At 28.6% G+C, this 25552-nt stretch overlaps 1 pseudogene across 1 annotated transcript; it reads left to right on the plus strand.

Moving 5' to 3' along the window:
- The first annotated feature begins 14320 nt into the window (after positions 1 to 14320).
- LOC114170686 (SART-1 family protein DOT2 pseudogene) lies at positions 14321 to 19896 on the plus strand (annotated as a pseudogene). The gene is made up of 3 exons (XR_014986595.1): positions 14321 to 14408; positions 18577 to 19442; positions 19671 to 19896. The product of XR_014986595.1 is annotated as an SART-1 family protein DOT2 pseudogene (transcript).
- The last annotated feature ends 5656 nt before the right edge of the window (positions 19897 to 25552 follow it).

The following is a 25552-nucleotide window of genomic DNA, read 5'->3' on the forward strand; positions in this document are numbered from 1 at the left end:
AATGTATGTCAATTAAAATTTTTTTATGTCTCATATCTGAATATTTTTATTATTTTTTAATATTTTTTTTATTGTATATTTTCTTTTCATATGAGTATGTTTAGTACTCTCAATTTAAGTGTTTAATAACATTAACCTTTCATTTAGTAGGTAATATAAAAAAATTCTTTACTTATTTTTATTAATTTTTGTTTCATTTGAAGAACTTTTTTAGTTCGCTAAAACAATTATTTCTCAACCATTGAGTATATATGTTGATGTTTGAAAAGTGTTATTAGATGTCTAAGGTATTTTTCATCTTATCATACCCTTAATTATACATTCGTTTTCCTTTGTGCGATTTCTTTCAATAGTTTCTTAAATTATTTCTAAGACATACATTTGTTAATTTTTTAATATTTTTATTTGTTGTTTATTTTCATCATGTAGAATACTATTTCAGTATATTTTATCCAATTATTTGTTATTTTCTAACTCATTATATCAATTATACTGTAATTTTTTACTATAATTGTATAAACAATTTTTATTTACTATAATATCAAAATTTAATGTAATTACCATGAATATTTTTTTATCACCATCCAACATATATTGGAGTTCAAAAGATACAATATTCATGTTAAAATTTTATTATTATGTTTATCATTTTTATTAGTGTATAAAAAAAAAGATTCATTAGAATATAAAAAATTGAAGTAAACAAACATTTAAAATATATTTTAATTTGAATATTGTTTTTTTAAAATTTTTTTAAAAATAATTTTTAATTTTATCAACTAGGTTTCATTAATGTTTGTAGTTTGCAAATTTAATAAATGTTTTAGTTCTCATGAAATTTTATTTGGTATTCTAATCTAAAATGTAAAGAATTATAATTTATTTCAAAGTATTTGATATCGAAGAAACAATCATCATCCTAATATTAAATATTTGATAATATTATGTTTCCTTTACTGTGAGTTTTTATTATTTTATAAAAATTAATTAAAATTTATATTAAAGTAGTAAGGAAACGAGTACGGGTATGGGAACTAGATTATACCCGTTACCTGGCGGGGATGGGGATGGGATAAAACTTTGATACCCGTTGGGTTTGGGTATGGGGAAGGGGATGGATTTTTTTTACGGGGATGGGTGTAACATCCCTAAGGAATATTACTTAAAATAAATAAATAAATTAACTCAAAAGTCGTCAGAATAATAATCACAACGCAGTAAAATTTAATTTTTATTAAATAACGCGCCAAAACTCATAACATAAAAATCAGAGTATTACAAGTTTCCAAAAGTTCGTGTTCATAATAAAACATAATAAATACACGAGGAAAAAACCCTAGCTTTAATCCCCAAAGCTAACCCTCACTTCGTCGGCTGGACATCATCAACTCCACTTGTGTCAACATCTGCTCCCGTGTAACGAATCACACGATCATCGCCATACACAAACACACAAACAAGAAAGGGTGAGCTGTGAAAATAAGATAACAGGTATATAAAATACAAGATAAAATCATACACCCATCTTATTAATTCTACTTATTTCTTGGCCAAGACCTTAACCCCAAGGCTTTGTAGCCTTCAAATCTCACAACCAGTTAGCCTTGGACTCAGGAACATGATGCCCACACGAACCTACCCGCTCGTGGTCCTGCCTCTACGAACCTCCCTACTCGTAGTCCTGCTCTACAAACCTCCCCGCTCGTAGTCCTACTTTACGGACCTGCCCGCCCGTAGTCCAACACATGTGATCCACCAGCCCCGTACCTCCCCGCACGTGGCATCTCTCAACGTGAGCACGGAACATACGAACCTACCTCGCTCATATCCCCACGTGAGAGTAACTGGATATGAACCTCCCTGCTCATATCATCACATGTTATCCACCATCCACGAACCTACCCGTTCATGGCACAACATCTCCCGATCCAAGCAAATCATCATCGTTAATTAAAAACAACACACCAAGAAAGCAAAGAACAACAACATTTCCGCCTAGCTCGGCCCACACGCCGCCAGGCAAAACTGTTCCAAACCGCCTAGCGGTACCAGCTCACCGTCAGGCGCCAACGCCCATTCCAGTGCCACTGTTTTCCCGTCACCGCCTGGCGATGCACACATTGTCGCCAGGCGCCATGTAGTGCAGAACGTCCCTCCAATGATTCTATCGCCTGGCGGTAATAGCGGACCGCCCAACACCATACCAGTAACTCCCTGCTACTTGTAATGGCACTCGATTTGGTTAGTTTTTGCACTCTGGAACACTCCAGGATAGATTTCACTCCTGTTTCATCCGAGTTTTGTTAGTTTCCAGCGTTATACCTTCCCAGGTATAACCCTTGTACCTAAGCTAGACACCTCTAGGTACTCTCCTTCCTCCCTCTAACCATGTTAATCATCACACCACTACCAAGACACTCTGTTTCCCATTAAAATACCACAGTTCAGATCACTCCTCCTCTCATCATACTCACCTCACACTACACTGCCATAAATATTGTCTCACACAATATTGCATAATTACATATCTTATATTTAAGCTTCCAAGTCACTAAAGACACTTCAACCCCACAATTCATAATCAGAGATATATAACAGCAAAGGGACACAATACTAGGCTTTCTAAATTTGAACCATTAACTAAAGTTACCCTATTCTCTCCTTCTCCTTAACACGTCTATTAACAACCCATCACGTAGTCATACCATCAACCTCCTTCTCAACCTTATACTTACTTACTTAAATATATGATTTCGCACTATGTCCTCTTCCCATTTATAACACCACCCTTAACTTCTTTCATACAACCAGCCCGAACTATACCTATGATGCCACTGTCCCCGTTGCCGCCTGGCGGCAGGCTAGACGCCGCCGGGCGGTGTATCAGAAATTAGAAACCCTTCAGGTTACTGAACCCGTGATATGCCCAGCTGTCTAGAACTCAACTCTTGCTCCACAGTTAATATCATACGATGTATCACACGCAATTCACTGCCCTGATTCCTTTGACTTTACAACCTCAATTCGCACATACCATGAACCCTAACAATTAACTCCTGATTCTACCCATTCCAACAATCCACTCTATACAAGTTAAATTAGAAGAGTATACCCATTCACCACCGAACCCCAATTCTACAAGATTACACTTTCAATGCATAAAATCAACATCAGAAATCTAAATGCCACTGCATCAGACGCGAATCAATCAGAAAACGCGAGCACAGTCGCGCCGCCTGGCGAAAATTCATCCCTGCCAAGCGGTTCAATCATCCAGAACCCAAAACTTTGCATAAATCAATGAACCGCATGGCGGGTATGCATGTGCCGCCAGGCGGTTTCTGGGCAGAATCCCAGAAACACGAAAACAACACATGTCAGATGAAGAAATCATACACTTATGATCACACAAAACATAATATGATGAATACGATCAAAACAAGCGAAACAACTCCCCTTACCTTTGATCCTCGCTCCAAACACGGATTGAACGTGACTTTTAATTCAACCACCACCCTTGTCCTTTGCTTGCACTCTCACAATGGCCTGCACTCTACTCCTTGCTCTACATCGTTCCAATTGCCTCAGAAACCCTCTCCTAAACCTTCACACTCAACCCTCAGCCTTTGCCCTCTAATCTCTTTTCCTCTCTCACAATTACTCTTTTAGTGCCTTACATGAATTTTAATAAAAAATTACACTAAGGCTAGTCTAATGTTTAATTATCCCTCTCTTTTCCAGCCCTTAGGTTACCTTTCCATTGGCTGCTAGGTTTCTAACCCTTTAACATTCATGCCAAAGGAAAAATTGGCAAAAAGAAATTATTTAGTTCACAACAAGGTTTAAACCAAGCCCTTCAACCAATCCAGATTTCATGGTAACTCCTACAATTCTAGGAATTTATCATCACACCACGCATTCAATATATAAGTGCACAAAAACACATAATTTAAATAACATCCAAGTGGCACACATAGGACTCAAACCCAAGTCCTCACACACAATAAAGTACTCTCAACCACTTGAGCTAGTACTTTTCCACGTCATTATTCCTCACATTAATTTCTTTAAATGTTTCTATTACCCGCCATAATTAAATAATTAATTAATTTTCTCGGGTCTTACAATGGGTATGGGATAGCGAAACCCGTCCCCGCTCCGCCCCGTTGCCATCCCTAGGTTGGTGGAATAGTCCGCCAATTTTTATTTTTAAATTTATTTGATTTTTTAAAATTTATATATATATATATATATATATATATATGTGTGTGTGTGTGTGTGTATATTTATATATATTAAAAGTATTTATACAATATAAATATTTTTTATATTTTTAATTGATAAATTAATAATTTTATTTGGATAAATAAAAATAATTATTACATTGACATTTAAATTACTCTATCGGTAGGATCACAACTAGTTTTGGCATGTTGGGGAATATGATTATTATCGAACCAAACACTTATATTGTATTTAAATTGGTAAAAGAGTAATTGAGCAAACATCGGATAAGACCGTGCATGAAGATTCGCAAGTAGCTTAATATTTATTCCATGAGGATTTAATTGATTCAATCGAAACATGTAATCTTTTAAAAGCAGTTGTAACCGAGTTATTTCAATTACATAATTTTTTTCATTGCCTAAAAATGAAAAAATAATGAAATTGAAATAAAAAATCAAAATATATAAGATCAAGGTAATAAAATAAAAATACTAAGAATAATAAAAAGGTATATTATGATATATATCGGCTTAGCTATAATCACTAGAATTCCTATATACTAAGTATAAAGATATAGGAGTTCTAGTGATTATAGACCTATTTTTTTAATAAAAATAAGAATAAAAATTGACAAAAATAAAATAAATATAGTACAAATAGTAAATCAAGGTACCCTTATTTATGATAAATTTTCCTTTCATTTTTGTTCTTTCAGTGATTCTAGTATTTCCGGTAATTGCAATGACTTTTTTATTTCTTCATATTAAAAACAAGATTTTTTAGATACGGTGGTCAATAAGGAAAAATATTGTGGATCTTTTTTTTAGAGCTAGAAACAATTGGATGAATTCTCCCTAAAGGTTTACATTTTTGTAGTGCTAGTCGATGAAAATTACTTTAGAAACAAGTAAACTTATGGGGTTTGTTATTCCACAATTATTATTCTTAAAAAGAAAAAGAGGGGGCAATTGATTATATTTAAAAAAATATCAAAAGAAGTATTGATCTATTATATGAGTCTCGCAAAATAAGCAATATCTTTTCAGCCTTATCATTTTTTTAGGTTCATTGGCGTTATTGTTGGTTGCAATTTCATGTTATCTTGATATGAATCTTTTCCTTTTTTTTTATGAGGAAATTAGCATTTTTCTATTTATTCCACAAGGGGCTAGGATGACTTTTTATGGATTTTAGGTCTCTTTATTAGTTTTTATTTGTGGTGGATTATTTTGTGGGATATTAGTGGTGGTTTTGATATCTTCGATATAAAAAAGAAAGAAAAAGTATGTTTTCTTTGTTGGGGATTTCCTAGAAAAAATCATTGTATTATTCTCAAAATACCTATGAACGAGATTAAATCTATCAAAATAATAACAAGAGTTCAAGAACGAAGTATTTTTACTCGTACTTTTACTTATGTAATAGAACATGGATTTATTCCCTTGACTCGTATTAAAGATAATTTGTGTAACATCCCGTTTTAATAGTTTTTACGCTATCAAACAAAACATTATATTATGATAATTCAAAGTAGATGATAAGAATAGGCTGATATAAAGTATCAATACAGTCATCCAAAAATAACCATACATGTACTGTCTAACAACACAACCTATATTGAAAAAGGGTTACAAAACAACCATCCATCTAAACTAAACAAGGGTAACTACTACTGCTGGAACGCTCGAGCCACAACTCAACTCCTATCCAGGAGGGGTGTGTCCTTACTTGCTTTTTGTCTGCTCACGCCAATCATTAAGGGCGATCATTGCAAAAGAGAAAGGCACAAAAGAACAAACATATGCAAGAAGGGTAAACTAACTTAATTAAGAGAAATCATGCAGTTTATTAATTAGGCATCAATCAAGGTTTATCACATTTATCATAATTATTCAAATCACCACAACCATAACACGCATTCATGATTCTATACTCGATATCCGGATTATGTAAGAGACATTAGAGCTCTTGGTGGCTTGTACCTGTGACGGTTCCCAAACTCTGTAGAGTTTTGGGCACAAGGGGTATTCACCCAACCACTCCTAGGGCAGGTCCCCTTCACGTCTATGACGGATCGGGTCCATAGACTAGGACCTCCTACTACTCCTCCCAGCATAATCCATTATACTCTATATGAGTCTTAATGGTTATTGGAGCGTCAAGATGCCACTAAAATGAGTCCTCATGTCCTTACATTCACTAAAGCCATCATCTTTAGAATTTCCCTTGAAATCCTAATTACATCACATTCTCTAATGAACCAAATTCACACAATTCCATCGCATCTACTATTATTCATAAAACTCACGTACAGGATAGAGAATTATCACATCAATTCAATTAGCATAGCTTCATTTAATCTAAAATAGAGAAGAAATCCAATTCTATAGTGAATCTCGCTCAAGCTAGAGGATTTTGCCTGAGCTAGAGAGTTGTCTCGCTTAGGCGAGCCACTCTCGCCTGGGCGAGAGTTCAAACAGAGAGCAACCCCAATATTTGAGCAAATTCTCGCTCATGCTAAGTTGTTTCTCCTAGACGAGAGTGACTCTCGCTCAAGCGAAACCAGCTCGCCTAGGCGAGACCTCGCGCAACAACAGGGGTGAAATTCTGGTATTTTTGCTCAGGCGAGAGTTGCTCGCCTGGGCGAAATCATCAGAATACCAATATGTTTTCACATGCAAGCCACACAGTTCATGCCAAATTCATAATTCACCATACACAATTGTTCCCACTTATCAATCAACACCCAATTCATGCAATTCTAGCCCTAATCAACAATGTTTATGCGAAATTAGAGTGAAAGGTTAACTTCCCTTACCTTTTTCTAGTGAATGCTTTGGTGAAAGTAACTTCAGAGAAGCAATGCAGAATCCTTTAGTTCAACCTAAAGAATTCATCATCAAGACACAGGGAATGAAGGAACCCTTGATTAAACTCAGAACAGAAACAAAATTTCGAGTTTAAGCTGGAATTGAACCCCAAAACGGTAATGGAGACTTACCTAGAAGGAGGGGAGCTGAGAGTGGAAACAATAGAAGGTCCTGTTGAGGTCACTCTTCCAGAATTTGTTCCAAGTGTAAGGAAAGGGATTTAGATAAAGAATGATTAAGGGTAACTGTGTAAAGAGCGGTGATGAGGCAAAGAGAGAATAGGCAGGAGTGCGGTGTATCTGTTTCAGTGTTCTGGAATGAAAGAAGGAAATAATAAAAAGGGGTATCACAATTTGACTCCACTAGAAATTGCAAATAGAGTTGACGAATGAGCTTTTTCTTTAGGTGTGCCACTTTTGTATTGATGAAATTTGGAGTTAACTAGAAAAAAATTTACACCAAAAGTTTTAGAATTGTTGCGTATCGATTGAAATATTGTGGAAAAAAAACTTTTTTTTCAAAATATTTCAATTTTTATTTTTATAGATGGAAATTTTTTTTATTTCGAAATTTGAATATTATAGTAATAACTCAGAGTGCTCTTGTTGATTTCTAAAAAATATCATTTTTTCTTCAAATCTTAACCATTAATATTCTTTCTAAATAATTTTTTTTTCTTTGGATTGGAATTGACTGAACTTTTTCATTTTTTTTATTCAATTTATATATTTTTTAAATTAAAGAAGGCAAAGGTTATCTTTCGATAAGTTTATCTAAAAAAATATTTAAATTGCTTTAAAACTTGTTTTAAAACAAAAATGTTTGTCATTTTTTGAAACAAAATAGAAAAAGTAAAGGTAAGTATGCCTAGACGAAGTAGATAATCAAATCTAATAGGTTTAATTAATCTTTTCATCATTTTTTCTTCCAAAAAAATCAAGTTGGGCCTCAAATTTTTTATAGTTTCAATTTAGTCATATTTTTGAAATATTGATGCAATATGGTCCTTTTGGTTAAAATTTTTGAAACAGGTTAAATATTTTGCATAAAGATTGAAGTTGTTAATAAGGATGTTTTCCTTTATTGATATAATTAACATAATCATAGTGTCAATTTTGATAGAAAATCATTGATTTGTTCTAAGAAATTTAACGAAAAGAACCAAATTACATCAATTTTTAAAAAATTGAGATCAAATTAAAAGTTAAAAAACACCGAAGAATAACTTAACATTTTTGAAAAAAGAACAAATATGAAAAGAGTAATTAAAACCAATCTAATATTTTATTGACGTGAATTATAGGAGTGAATGTAAGTTTGTTGTTTATAGTGAATCTTACGAAACATTTATAAAGAAAAAATCTTCCTATTATTTATGATTATTCTCATTTATCCATTTTTAATTTTCAAGTTCATATTTTCTCCATCCAGTTAGATACTTTTATTTATAAAAAAAAAAAATTATGTATTAATTTATTATGTAAAAGTTTATTTTTCTTCCTGTTTACCCTTCAGTATAAAGGTTGCCTTTTTGTTGTCATTTATTCTCTTTTATGTTATAACAAATAATAATAATAACAAACAATAATAGTAAATATATTAATAGTAACAATAATACTATAATTATAATAATAAGATAATAACATTATTAATAATAATAAAAAAAACAACAACTATTATAATAATAATAATAATAATAATAATAATAATAATAATATACAATAATATATAAAAACAAACTAGCATCGTAATAATGCACGATTGTAATATTATATCTATATCTATAAGAAAACAAAGGAAAGCTGAGATTTTCAAACAACTCATTCTTAATTATTTGATAGCTCTCATTTTTAATGGTTTTTGTGTCATTTCAAACCGCAAAATTTGTGCTTTGCCTAATGTTCCTCATTTGATACGTGTCTCTTACATTGGTTTTTTAATAATTTTCATACTCTCTTTCTAGTCGGCCTTTTTGATAGGTGAAATACCCATTTTCCCACTATAATAATATATAAAAACAAACTACCATTGAAATAATAATAATAATAATAATAATAATAATAATAGGGCAACGAATAAAAGGTGACCGAAAATCTGACAAAGTTGAGTATAATGCTGAAAAATGTGATTCAACATAGAAAAATGGCAGAGTAGAGAAGAATTTGAAGAAGAAAGATAAGAGTGAGGTGAAATGTTTTAATTGTCATAAGTTAGGACATTAGTCTTATGAATGTCACACTGATAAAGGAAAGAACAAAAAGTTCCAAGGAAGATAGGCATACATGACGAGGGAAGATTCTGACTCTAAACCACTTATCTTAATGTTGACCACCAATGCAGAAGACTCAAATTCTCAGGTTGAGTCTTAGTATCTAAATTTAGGATGTTCGCATCACATGACATCTCATAAGGAATCGCTGATAAACTTTGATACAACAAAGATAAGCAAAGTCAAGTTTCTTGATGATGATGAAGGTAGAAGGATCTTCAGACGTAGTCATTATAAGAAAGAATGGATCAAAGACAATTATCTTAGATATTTTGTTAGTGTAATCTCCTCAGTATTGGTTAGCTGGTGCAAAAGGGGTTCACAACAACAATGGGAAACTATGATAAGGTTGAACTGTTTGATGCTGGTAAAAATATAATTTTAAGTAAACTCTCCAAGAACAGAATGTTTGAGGAAAATACAATGCCTATCTACAATAAATAATGATGATGATGATAAATGATTATGACACTCTAGGTTTGGCCATTTTGAACTTCAAGAACTTTTAAGAACTTAGTGCAAAGAAAATGGTGTCAGAGTTGCCAAATATTATCCTGCTCGAGACAGTTTATGAAAGTTGTTTGGCTGGAAAGCAAACTAAAAAATCTTTTGGCTTAATTAGTAATTTAGTCCTCTATTTGGTTGGAGTTTTGTTGGTATCGCGCAGCGGAATGATTAACGTTTGGACAAAAACCAAGAGGGAGGGGAATTTGGTTTTTAATAAAAATTGTGCTTTTAAAATTTTCCCTTTTAATATCAAAGATCAATTAAAATTCTTTCCTTTATTTTAATAAACACAATAAAATAAAGTGAGTAGATAAGAGAAAATTGCACAAAATATTTATACTGGTTCGAATTAAAAGACCCTACATCTAGTTGTTAATCTCTAAAAAACGAGATCAACTCAATCACTAAAATAAACAAAACTTACAATTAATGATAATAAAGATTAGGTTTAGAAAACACCTCTCTTGAATCACACAAGAGATGAAGACACCTCTCTTGAAATCCACAAGGGATGAAAACGCCTTCCTTGAATCACATAAGGAATGAACACCTCATTTGAATCACACAAAGGATGACTGACTTCTCCTAGCAACAACAATAAGACTCAATCACTCAATATCTCACTTGATGAAAGTTATCGCTCTACCCACACTAGATTTTTCAAAGCTTTCTCACAAAGAGTTCTCAAGTACTCAAACTTATCTAACTTCTGTATTTGATAATGAAAGCCTACCACTCTATTTATAGAAGCCTATTTAGAAATTAGGTTAAGAATATGAAAAGTTAAGTCACAACTGCCATAAATAATTGATTATCATAAGTGATAATCGATTATCACATAAACTTTTCTAAAAACATTTTTCTCGTTGTGATAACCTATTATCAGTCAGGATAATCTATTGTCACCAGGTGATAATCGATTATCGTAGAGGCTTTTCTCAAAAATCAGTTTTAACTAAGATAATCGATTATCACTAAAAATAATCGGTTATTCCAATGAGTTTTGCAAATAAATAAAATTCTCCTAGTGCTCTACTACTTGGGTTTTGCCTTTTGACTCTTGACATACTAATTTAACTATTTTAAATAACATACACATATTACAAGACCTAAATAACTAAACACCTAAGTGTTCAATGTATCTCTTGAATCGAAGCATCCTTTTAAGTCTTCAACATTTTTCAATGCATCATCATCAAGTCTTCTATACTTCTTCATAAGTCATCATCATCATCATAAAAACTTCTTATTGGAGGAAGATGTCCATCTTCTTCTTTTTGTCAACAATTTTTTTCATTTTGATCCTCTTATTACTTTTGGATTCAATTTGGTCATCCAATTTTTTAAAAAGGTTCAATTTGTTCCTTTTTGTTAAGTTAACGCTAACACAATGTCAGTATAGTCCACGTGTCATCTTTTGGAATTTTCATTTTTTTTATTTTTTATTTTATTTCTTTATTTTTCTTTAAAAAAAATAAACTACCACGTGTTAGGTCATGATCGTGCCACATGTTAATTTGTGAAGTTTTCTATTTTATTGAATTTTTTTATTTTCTTAAAAAATAAAAATAAACTGTCACGTGTCAAGTTAGTGTTGTGCCACATGCCAGCTTAACAATGATTGTTTTGAATTTAGTCCATCCATTTACAATTTTGATTCAATTTAGTCTCCCTATTTTTTATTTTATTTTCAAGTTCAGGTCAAATTAGTAATTAAGTTTAATTACAACTTATATATATATATATATATGTCAAAATAATATTTTATAATTTATACATCAAATTATTCCACATAAATATTGAAATTATTTTATTTTTTACAAGTGTAAAAAATTTCAAATGTAAAACAATTAAAAGACAAAAAAATATAAGAAATAAAATAATATGAGTATCTTGAGAGTGATTTGATGTGTAAATGATAACATATTATTTTAACATGATATGTAAGTTGTAATTAAGCTTAATTACTAATTTGGTCTCAAATTGGTAAGGATAAAATTTAATCATTTAAAACAATAAAGGTGACTAAATTGAACCAAAATTTTAAATAAAGAGACTAAATTGAAAACAACCAATGATATATTAACATGTGGCAGGACCATCGTAACAATATTTATATTGTTTTAAATAATTATTTAAAAATAAAATTAAAAATTCCACAAATTGACACGTGACATGATACGTGACAATTTATGTTTTTTTATTAAATTAAAAAAATTAAAAATTAAAAAAATTCACAAAATGGCATATGCCCATGTATGGAAATGACGTTAATGTCAACCATTTTTAAAATTAATAATAAAATTAAAAATTTCACAAATTGACTAATGATGTGACAATTTATGTTTTTTTATTAAATTAAAAATTTCACAAAATGACATATAACATGTATGGACACGGATGTCAACTTAACATAAATGACCAAATTGAACCATTTAAAACAATTAAAGGACCAAAATTGAACCTAAAAAATCAGTGGCGGATCTTGAGACAAAATTTAGGGAGTGCCAAAACAAAGGATTAAATATATTTTTAGTCTTTGAACTTTGACACCCAAATTGAAATTTGTTACGGTCCCAAATTTTAATACATTTTAATTCACAAACTTTACAAATAAATGTATATAATCCTTTTAAATCAATTGTGTTAAATTTTTCTTATGTATCAAACACTTTTTTAGTAGATATTAAAGTTGAGACTTGTTAGATAGTGTAAACAATGATAGGAGGACCAAAATAAATCAAACTAACACATTAGATGACCAAATTACTAATTAAGTCTAATAATAATAATAAAAACAATAAAAATAACAATAATAATAATAATAATAATAATTATTATTATTATTATTATGATTATTATAATAATAATAATAATGTCAATATTACAACAACGAGAACACAATGACAACCACAACAACCATAGTAATAATAATAGCAATAATAATAATAATAATAATAATAATAATAATAATAATAATAAAAACAATAGTAATACTAATTATGCTAACAATAGTCGTACTAAAAAAATAATAATAGTTTTTATATCTATATTAAGAAAACTAATCTAATTATTATTATTTTAAAATAAAAAATTTATTTCAATAATTATATTTAAGTGTTATAATCATGTATAGTTAAAAATATAATTTATAAATAAAGAGTTTGATAATATTATAAAACTAAATAACTAATATATAAATAATATAATTTTAATATTGATTCTTTTATTTTAAAGTAATTTTTTATAAAGAAAATACAACTAATAATACCAATACTAATAATATTAATAGATTATACTAAGAAAATGTAAATAATTGAAATATGATCCCTAATTAATAAATAAATGTAAAAAGTAGGTACAAATTAAGATCAAAGTGTGTACATTTTGAGATATGAATGATCTCATAATAAAAAAAATGAAGTTGATGTTAAAATTTCTAAATAAAAACATATAGACAACTTAAAATATTGAAATGGATTAAAGTGTGTACATTTTGAGATATAAATGATTCTATAATAAATAAAAGAACGAAGTTGATGTTAAAATTTCTAAATAAAAACATATAGAGAACTTAAAATATTGAAATATTGCCCAGTATAAAAAAAAAATAATACGAGATTGATGTTGAAACTTGTAATAAAAGTAATACTAATAATAAAAATAATCCGTAATAGCAATATTAATAATAAAGGTAATAATAATAATAGCGGTACAACTAATAATACTAATGTTATTGCTAATACAAATAATAATATATAATAAGAATGATAATAATTATAATAAGAATAATAATAATAATTATTATAATAATATACTAATATTATTTGTAATACTAGTGCTAATCTTCATTTCTTCCTTCTTTTTCCATAAAAACTCAATCTTTAAAATATTTTTTCTTTTCCTTGACTTCTTATTATTTCTATTAAAGTTCTTTCCATAAACTTCGTTCTCTTATATTTACCTCTTATATTTATAAGTTCAAAATCTTTAAGGTGTGTTTGGATGAGGCAATTTTAAAGGGTGATTCATTTATTTGGAGAATTTGAAATTCTTTGCAATGAAATGCTTTGTTTGGATAGAGAAATTAAAAAATATTTCAAACGCATGCATTTTTTTGAAGTATTTCAATTAGCTAAATTAGAATAAATTCAAATACCCTAAAAAAAGGTGGAATTTGAAATTCTTCTTACTCAACCTCACACTTTGGACTCAACCTCACACATTGGACTCAACCTCAAACGAATTCGGCAAACTCGACAACAATAATAGATTGGGCTAGCTAGATGATTCAGATAGATCGAACTGATCTAACGACACAAACGGGTCGAGTAGGCCCGGTGACCCAAACGTGTCGAACGGGTCCGAAGACCTAGATGGGTCGAGCAGGCCCGACGACCCAGATGAGTTAGGCGGGTCCGACAACCCAAACGAGTCAAGCGGCCCAATGACCAAGATGGACGAGCCCGACAACCTAGACAGACGGGGTGACTTGATGACACATATGGGTCAGGCGAACTTGACAACTCAAATAGGTCGGTTAATCCAAACAACCCACATCGCCCAGGTAGGCCTGACGACCCACACCGCCCAGGTAGGCCTGATGACCAAGATGTGTCGAGTTGGCCCAACAACCCAAACAGACTGGACTAACCCTACGACATAAACTGGTCGGGCAGGCCCGAAGACCCAAACTGGACTGACGACCCAATCGAGCCGGGTGGGCTCGAAGACAGAGACAGGCTGAACCAAATACAATGCATTTCAATTTTTTATTATTGTTGAAATGCTTCATCCAAACACAAGGTTAAGGAAAATACATTATTTTATTATCACTTATTATTCTTTGACAACAATATATAATAATATATAAAAATATCTCATAACCATATCTAAGAATTTGTAACAATGTATTGTATAAAAATATCCAAAAATATCTCCTAATATCTAATAATTTTTTTTAATTGAACAATTATTCATCAAATCTTTTTTCTTAAAAAAAGCTTTCAAAATAAAATAAATTATTAGTTTATAACTAACAAAAAAACTCATATTTCCTACCAATTTTGTTTTGAATTTTTTTTAGGAAATACTTACAAATTTTGTTGTAAAAAAATTTGCAAGAAATTGGTACCAATTTTCTTGCAAAATATTTTGTAAAAAAAACTCTTCGCAACAAATTTTATAGAAAATACATGCAAATTTTATAATTTTGTAGGAAATGATTACCCACAAAAGAATTACTTGCCAATTAAAATTCTTAAAAAAAACGGCAAAAAAAAAATTTCTTGCAAATTTTTTTAACAAATTTGCATGAAAAATCCCACGTAATATGAGAATTTATAGTAGTGTGTTTAATCTTTTAATTAAAATATTTAATCATATTTGTATATTTTTCTAATTATTAAAACTTCTAAGATCTCACAATAATTATTATACTAATATTACTATTAATAATATTATTAAAAATAATATATAATATTATAATCATAATAATAATATTAATACCAATAATATTAATATATAATAATAATAACAATTATACTACAAATACTAATATCAATGAATAGTAATAATGATAATAACAATATTATTATTATTAATATAAAAAATATTAATATATAATAATAGTAATAATAATAAAATTATACAATAATAATGATGTTATTATTATATTATTAACATAATAATTATAATAGCAATAATAATATCAATTATATTAATATATATTAATAATATAATTATAAAATTATAATATAAGTATTATCAATAATATTAATATAAAATAATGATAATATCACTAATAATATACAATAAAAATAAAATAATAGAATAATAGAATAGAAAATATTAATATACAATTAGAATTATAATAATAATATTATGAATAATATTAAAATATATAATAATCTATAACAATATATAAAAAGATTATCTTTTTTGTGTCCATATTTCATAATACCAATTTTATCCTTTACAATATAATTATTTATTAAATTTTTTAAAATTAATAATTATTTATACTTATTTTCTATAAAACTGTTTTTCTTTCTTTTTATTCATCAACAATTAATTTTTCTATTTATTTTATTTTATATAAATTTATTTTATATATTAACTTAATAACATTACACTATTATCACCGATTAATATACCATCAATCAATACAATTATTCATATCTAATGAATATGTACATACATCAATGTGTACGTACAGATGAAATAATGCTAGTATTAATATAATAAATATTAACACCGAAGTTAATCTTCACTTCTTACTTAGTTCTCAATAAAAATTCAATCTTTAAAACATGAAAACTCCATCTTTAAAACATTTTTCCTTCTTCTTGACCTGTTACTGTTTCTACTAAAATTCTTACTGTTTCTACTAAAATTCTTGCCCTAGATGTTGTTCTCTCATATTTACTTCTTTTATTTATAAACTTAATAACTTTAAGAAAAATACATTATTTTATTATTATTATTACTTATTATTATCTAAAAGCGATATATAACAATATATAAAAATATCTTATAATATCTAACCAAAGATATCTTTAAATTTATAACAATATTTAATATATAATAATATCGAAAAATATCTCCTAATATCTAACCATACTCAAATTTTTTTAGTTAAACAATTATTCATCAAATCTTATTTCATAGAAAACAAATCTACTAAATTAAAATAAGCCATTAGTTTATAACTCATAAACTATTTTACTTTTACTTAAAATATTTAATCATATTTATATACTTTTCTAATTCTTAAAATTTGTAGATCTCACAATAATAATTAAACTAATACTACTATTATCAATATTACTATAAATTAAAATAAATACTACTATCAATTAAAAGAAAAATAACAATAATAATAACATTAATAAAAATATATAATAATAATAAAAAAGATATTAATATAAAATATATTAATACTAATAATAATATAGTAACATTAATATATAATAATGATATATAATAATATAAAAATATAATATTTATATTAATATTAATATTAATAATAATTATTAAGATAACATGATTTATTATTATTATTATTTATATTATTGTTTTTATTATATTTATTATTATTACTATTAATATATATTATTATTATTATATAATCTATAACTATATATAAAAATGATTTCCTCTTTGTGTTCACATCTCGTTTTCTAGTTTTATACCCTTAATTATTATTTTAAAATGAGTTAAATATGGTTTTAGTCTTCCAACTTTCAGTGAAAATTGAAATTAATCTCTCTTGGAAACCTTGAATTAATTTAGCCTATCATCTTTAGAATTGTGTGGATTTAGTTTTGTAAATCACTTTTTTTGTAAGTTTAGTTGACGTTTCAAATTCGTTTCTTAACTAACATTGAAGCGATAATCTATCAAACTGTGTAAACAAACTGAAGTACTATAATGAAATGTGTTTAAAACGTCAAATCAACCGAATAAAATTTGGTTAAAAGTGGTTAAAATGATTAAACGCACACATTTACAGAGTTGAGGAACTAAATTGGTTGAAAGTTTCAAGAGTGATTAATTTCAATTTTCAGTATTACAAGTTGAAAGATCAAAAACATATTTAACCCTTTTAAAAATGAATTTTTTTATAAATAGTTTATTTTTAATCGTTATTGTAAAAACTTTTTTTTGTTTTTAACAATTATTTTAAAAACCTTTTTTGTGTACATATTTGATAATAATAATAGTAATAAAATTTTTAATATATAATAATATTATTATTAATTATTAATATAAAAATATAAAAATATAATAATATTAATATATAATAATTGTAATAATAATAATAATATCAATAATATTAATTTATAATAATAGTAATGTATAATGATAATATTATTAATAATAATATACAATAATAATAAGAACTAATATTATATATTAATAATGAAAATAATATTAATATATAATAATAAAAATAGTAATAATAATTTTATCCGATATTTTTGAATTATAAATTTATTTAACTATATAAAAATATAAGCATGGAATACCTATCAAATATTTTTAAAATTGATTACATCTTTTTAAATTTTTTAAATGATTATGATTATTATAAAGACTAGTTGTTCTGCCTGTGTATGCATTTTTTAAATATGTAATATTATATTAGTATGTGATGATAATGTAACGTTTTTAAATTAATATATAAAATAAAATTATATTTATTAAAAATAAAATAAAATATATCAGAAAAGATAAGATAAAAATTATCAATAAATAGAGAAAAAGAGAAGAAACAAAGATAAACGATTTTTTAAAAAAATTTATAAAAATAACAGTCAATTTTTAAAAATTTAATAAATAATTATATTTTAAAGGGTAAAATTGGTATTTAAAAATGTGGATACAAAAGATGAAATCTTTTCTATATATTGTTATAGATAAATTATATTTATGATTATTTAAAAGATATTAAAAGAATATTAAAAGGATATTACATTATTAAAAAAGTTTGATCCGAAGCTTATAAAAATTTATATAAGAAGGCTTAGAGGACGTAAATAGGAGAAACCTGGTTAACTCTGTAACTCTGATTTTGTGTGAGGAGGCAAGCTATCAAAGAAGAATAACAAAGATCGGAGTCTAAGATAAGAAGTAATGCTTACCGGTCAGAGGAAGCCTCTAAATTGCTGCGTCAGAAACAAACTCTTAATGTTAAAACAGAGGAAGATGAAACTCCAGGTTTTGTAGATGATGACGATGAAGATCTTCGTAAATCGTTAGAGAAAGCAAGAAGATTAGCTCATAAAAGGTACGAGGAAGAAGGAGTATCTGGTCTTGGAGCTATTGCGTTGCTTGCTACCTCAAATCATACCAATGAGAGTGGAGAGTCACGACAAAACAAGGTGGTCTTCACAGAGATGGAAGAATTTGTTTGGGCTTTCCACATTGATGAAGGTAATTCTGATTTATTTGTTGTGGTTTCCAATATAATGAATTTCATCCTACTTAGGCATGTTACTTTCTACTTTCCAGAAGCACGTAAACAAGAAAGTGAAGATATTTTTATGCATCATGATGATGAAGAAAAGCCTAATGAAGTTCAAGAAACTAATGAAGATGAAGTACCCAATAAGGAAGACAAAGAAGAAATCGTTCCTGATGAAACTATTCACGAAGTTCCTGTAGGGAAAGGATTGTCGGGTGCTTTGAAACTGCTTAAAGAACGTGGAACACTCAATGAAAACATTGAATGGGGTGGCAGAAACACGGAGAAGAAGAAAAGTAAATTGGGTGGAATATTAGATGATGACGAGAAGGAAACTCAGAAAAAAAGGGATCGAAAGGACCGATGAATTTGGGAGAATTTTAACTCCTAAGGAAGCCTTTCGGATGATTTCTCATAAGTTCCACGGTAAAGGACCTGGAAAAATGAAGCGAGAGAAGCGTATGAAGCAATATCAAGAGGAATTGAAGATGAAGCAAATGAAGAGTTCCGATACACCATCACTGTCTGTGGAGAGAATGCGGGAAGCTCAAGCTCGTTTACAGACCCCGTATCTTGTTCTCAGTGGTCATGTTAAACCAGGGTATGTTTTCAATTTTATGCAAACTAAAAATTCCTCAAGTTTTAATTTAAAAAACTGTTTGCATGAAATGAATTGAGAAACTTGGAGCATGCCATGTTGCAGTGTTATCCAGATTAACTACGAAGTTGAAACACTGTATGACAGTAAAATTAAAGTTCTTGTACTGAATAATGCAAGTGTTTGAATATACCAATGTATGTGACTGTTTGGTTTTTATTTTATTGGCAGACAAACTAGTGATCCAAAAAGTGGTTTTGCAACTGTTGAGAAGCATGTTCCTTGTGGCTTGACACCTATGTTCGGTGATGGTAAGGTAATTCAGGGCAGCTATAAGAGGAAAGCTGAGACATCAAACTCGGATAATCCAAAAAAGCCTAAATCATATTCCTTAATATACTGATATCTCTGTAAGCTTATAAGTTGGATCATAGCCATAGTGTTCATCTATTCTGTTGCTGACGGCTGAAGATTTGGAGTTAACTTGTAGTGTTAATTTTGTTAGTAAAACTTGATTTTCTTGAAAGATTGTAGAACTTTAAGGAGTCAGGCAATCTCATGACAGAGTGGTTGAATTGCTTTCCATTCTATGCGGTTCAGGATTAGCTATTCCTTTTGTACACATAAGAATTTATTTTCAATGTATTAATTAAAATTTTGATTGTGGATTTCTCTTTAAATAGTCTAGGATTTTATTTTGTATTTTCTTCACTAAAGAAACTTGGTGCAACTTTTCAATTAATTTTTTGCTTCAAAAATTTGTTCACATCCTGTTAACAATGACTTACCTTGAGTTTGGATGATGAATTTCATCGATTCCAAGAGATTGAAATATCTTAAACAGTTTCTTAAATAATTACAATTAATTTTTCTTAATTTCTTAAATAATTTGTTTGGACAAGATAATTGAAATATCTTAGATTTTAATTTTCTTATTTGGATAAGGAAACTTAATATCTATTTTAAGGCAAACACAACTTTATTATTGAGCCTGAGTTGAATTATCTCAACATTCGATTCACGACAACCCGAATAAGCTTTCGGTCTGAATTGACTCCTAAAGATTTATCCTAGGTTGACTAGGCTCGACCTTTGATATGGGTCAACTTAGTTCGTCCTCGACTCGTACCAATTGCACTTGATCTTCAATTCAGGTCGACTCCACTCAACTTTTATTCCGAGCCTACTCGACTTCACCTTCGTGAGTGGAGTGATAATTGAATGAACTTTTAAATTTCGTATACTTTTGAGAGTATTTTAAATTCTTCTATTTTATTCATTTGAAATACTTTCCAACATTTTTTTAAATTCGATTTTTTTAATTACTTTATTGAAACAAATCATTTTAATGTAAAAAAAATTAAATTCTTCAAATAAATAAATTATCTTCTAAATTATCTCGTTCGAACATAACATTTAGACAATTCTTATCTTCAGGAAAAACCTTACATATGCTTCATCGAAATATCTTCATGTTGCACGTAAGAGAGAGAATGAAAGAATTTTTATTAAAGAAAAAAGAATAGAAAATGAATCGAGGGAAATGAGAAAAATTATATGGGTTAGATTTAGAGGGGTACATGGATGTAAGAGACGAAGAGTTTGATTACTTGTGTAAAAAGAAGAAAACATTAATTTTCTTCCTTTTGTATTCTTTCGCCCTTCACCCTTTCATACCGTATCATTTCATCCTTTTGGTATTGGTATGCATGTATGGTCCAAATTAACTCTCCAAATACATTTCTTCATACGTCTATTATTATTTTTTTTTCATTAAGGTGATGAATAATAAACTCTGCAAATTTAAGTAGATCTCTATAATAAAATATGAATTAAATATGTTTTTCTCCCTCAAGTTTAAGTGAAATTTGAAATTAGTTAATTTTTAAAACTTTTGATTAATTTAGTCATTCATCTTTAAAAATGTGTGAATTTAGTCCTTTTAACCAAAATTTATTAAATTTATCTAACGTTTCAAGCATATTTCATGATAGTATTTGAATTGTTTACCCCGTTTGACACATTTTTATTTCAATATTAACTCAAATATTATTATAAAATGCGTTTAAAATGTCAAATAAACTTGACAAAATTTAATAAGAAGGACTAAATCCACGCATTTTTAAAGATGAAAGATTAAATTAATATAAAGTTTCAAGAGAGACTAATTTCAAAATTCAGTGAAACTTGAGGGACAAAAAACATATTTAACCCATAAAATATTAATATATATCACTTAAGGAAAAATATGTGATACTCAAAACAATCCAATTTAAGTGTCACGATTCTCAATTTAAGTGTTCTCGTTGAAGAGAGTGTAAGGATGCTTTGATCGAGGAAAGACCAAATAAAAAAATTCTAAATGTTTCTTTTTGAGCAACCATGTTTAAGAAAATAATGTATATACTTAAATGAATTTATGCGCTTAATATTATGAAATAATCGCTCATACGAAATTTTGTAGACACTAAAACAATGACACTTTAATATGATGTTTTTGAAGTGGCAAAAAAAGAAAAATAGTTAAGATAGTTTACTTTGTGGATTCCATTTTGTTCAAAATAATAGTTATGATATTTTATTGGAAGTATCAATTGAAGTGTTTTCAAAATTTGGGTTAAATACTCCATTGGTTGAATGGTCAAGAAATTTAGAAAAGAGTGCAAATTTACCAAGTTTAAAAGATTTCTTATAACAATTCCTTAGGTTAAGGATACCATCATAGTTTTTTTTTTTTCTAATTACCGTATATGAGAATACTCTTTTTTTTTTTTTTTTACATAATATTGATATTATGCATGTTGAAAGAATTGTGTTTCTCAATTTTTAATATTTAGTCATGTCATGACATCAAATAGTGAACAAAGGACACTATGAAATACAAAAAGTGACAGTAATTAAAAAATTATAAACGTAAGGGTTTAGAACTAAAATTTTGTAGGAATGACGATGTTATTAAACCGAAGACACTATACATGCATTATTGAAAAACAAAGACTAACTATTTGAATATTAAGCACTAAATGGTTAATTAAAATAAAAGTTATGGTTATTAAAATAAATAAATAAATATATATATATATATATTTATTGTAATATAGGAGTTTTAAATTTCCCACATAGTCTCAGATCCTCTCATTGATTTCACGCTTTGTAAGAGTTATTGCATATAACTGATGTTCTTGATTTAGCTCCATCTCTTGTTCCGATCCATCTTCTTTCGATGTTTTTTTTTTCCTCGATCAGATTTCTTTCAATACTTTTTTTATCTTGATTGAATTTAATTTTTTTTTACATCTCAATCGTGTTTTTTTTTTCTTTTTTTCTCGACTTTTCTTCTGATTATATTTGTTTTGGCACATCTTTCATTATAAGAAAATATTTTGTTAACAACTAATTTTAATAACAAAATTATTAATTTAGAAAATAATTATAAGTTTTTATTTATAATAATAATTACTTTAATAATTAATATTTTTTATTTTATAAATTAGTATTTAAATTAATTATTATAATGATTAATAATTTTTAATCATTGAAATGAGTTGTTAATGAATTTTTTTTAGTATTCTCTCTATTTTTTTTATCATTTTTATCTATTTATTTATTTATTTATTTCTTCAATTTATTGTTCTTCGATGCCCTCGATCATGTGAAAATTATATGAATATAATAAATCCGAGTCATTATTCTCCTTTTGCATACTATACATGGATATATAAAATTCTTATCTTTATCTTTTGCTAACAATAATTAAACCTAGGTCAAGCATTACCTTAATTTTGAGAGTACTACTATTTTAACAACAAATTGTAAATCTTTTCTATTTATTTATTTTTAATTTGTCATTCATATAACTCATTACACTTTCTTATTCAATTATAAAAACATTGCCATAATAGTTATCCTTAATTTAGTGGTTTGTTCTAGAATAACGAATATAACTTTGTTCGTTTGAAGAAACTTCATGATATATATCAAATCCGAGTAAAGTTGTCTCTTCCATATTTAATGTAAAAATGTCAACTTTAGTGGGCTAATCTATCATTTGAAAACATTGTTTGTCGATCCCTCTTATATGACTCGAGTCAAGTCATTTAGTAAAGACAGAAAATATAAAAAATTCCTATCATCAAATAGTGAGTTAAGTCAACACGGATGACACTGCTATTTGTTTTGTTTTTACTGCTTTGTTTTCACCATTCTACTTCACTGATGCACTATATTATTTTATATTGAATAAGTTTCTAGCACCTTTAACAAAGGTTTTATTAAAATTAGCATCTCTATTTTTTCCCAGTATTTTTAATGCTTAATATTTAATAAATATGTTAATTTTGTTGTGATAGTCCCTATAAATTTGTTTAGGGTTAAATATGTTTTTGGTATCTTAACTTTTAGTGAATTTTGAAATTAGTTCATTCCAAAATTTTGGACCAATTTAGTTATTTATCTTTCGAAATACATGAATTTAGTCATTTTAATCAAATTTTGTTAAGTTCATTTGACATTTCAAGCGCATTTCATAATAGTATTTAATTTAACATTAAAGAAAAAATGTGTCAAACAGTATAAATAACTCAAATACAATCGTGAAATGCGTACAAAACATCAAATAAATCTAATAAAATTTGATTAAAAGAACTAAATTCACGTATTTCGAAAAATAAAGAATTAAATTGGTCCAAAATTTCAAAATTGATTGATGGGGAAAACAATAACAAACAATATACCAGAGAATGCAGCGGATATAATTTCCCCTAACTTGCAAGAATCTATGAGGAGCAATAATCAAAGAGCAGCAATAATAAACCACCAAAAGCACAAATAAAGGCACCAAGATTTTTAACGTGGAAAACCCCTCAAATCAAGGGTAAAAACCACGAGTCGTCCAGACCAAAGAAATAGCTTCACTATGATCAACAAGAGTACAAAAGAGTCTTAATCAATAGCACAAATTAGTGCCAACACCCAACCAAATAACAAAGCAACAAAGCTTTCAAATAGAGAAGAACAAGGGAGGAAAACCTCTACAAATCACTGCTGCAGTGCGAAATTAATATCTCCCAACTCAGACCTCGTATCAAAGATCCGACCGGTCAGAATGAAGAGCAATGAGTTCCGAACCTGCTGTAAAAATTTCAGCCCGATCCAACGGTGAACGAATCCGCAGCGCCGAATTTACTGCGACAGCTCTATGAAAAACGTGAACAGAATTTTCCCTCTACCTCTCCCTCTATGTGTTAGGGCTTTCAGTGTATTCTGACTCTATTGTTCTGCCTCTCTCTTTATTTTATAGCCTCCTCTCCACTAGGTTTAAGTGAGACATGGGCTTCTCAAATTTTGGGCCTTTTCTCCACATAGGAAGGGAGCCCAATACCCAACAAATCTCCCCCTCACAACTATGTGGAGATAACCGCCAAACCGGCGATCTCACAACAAACTTCAAACTTTCCTCTTGGCAATGCTTTAGTCATCATATCAGCACCATTATCATCTGTATGAACCTTTTTCAACTCCAACAACTTAGCATCCAAAGCATCACGTATCCAATGATACCTCACATCAATATGTTTGGATCTAGAATGAAAAGTTGGATTCTTACCAAGATGGATAGCACTTTGGCTATCAACAAACAATGAATAGTTATCTTGCCTAAAACCAAGCTCCTGCAAGAATTTCTTCAACCATAACACCTCCTTGCATGCTTCAGTAATAGCAATGAACTCTGCTTCTGTAGTAGACAACGCTACACACCTTTGTAGTCTTGATTGCCAAGCCACAGCTCCCCCTGCAAACTTTATCAAATAGCCCGAAGTGGACTTTCTGGAATCAATATCCCCAGCCAAATCTGAGTCTGAGTAACCCATCAAAGTAGGTTTATCACCTCCAAAACAAAGCTTCATATCAACTGTACCATGAAGATACCTCAAAATCCATTTCACAGCATTCCAATGCTCTCTACCTGGGTTTGACAAAAATCGACTAACTGTACCAACAGCATGTGCAATATCTGGTCTTGTACACACCATCGCATACATCAAACTGCCCACCGCAGATGCATAAGGAACTCTACTCATATTGGTCTTCTCAACTTCATTTGAAGGACTCTG

The sequence above is a fragment of the Vigna unguiculata genome, chromosome 11 (assembly GCF_037176805.1).
Source record: "Vigna unguiculata cultivar grain cowpea cultivar isolate G323 ecotype 2 chromosome 11, ASM3717680v1, whole genome shotgun sequence".
Taxonomy (NCBI): domain Eukaryota; kingdom Viridiplantae; phylum Streptophyta; class Magnoliopsida; order Fabales; family Fabaceae; genus Vigna; species Vigna unguiculata.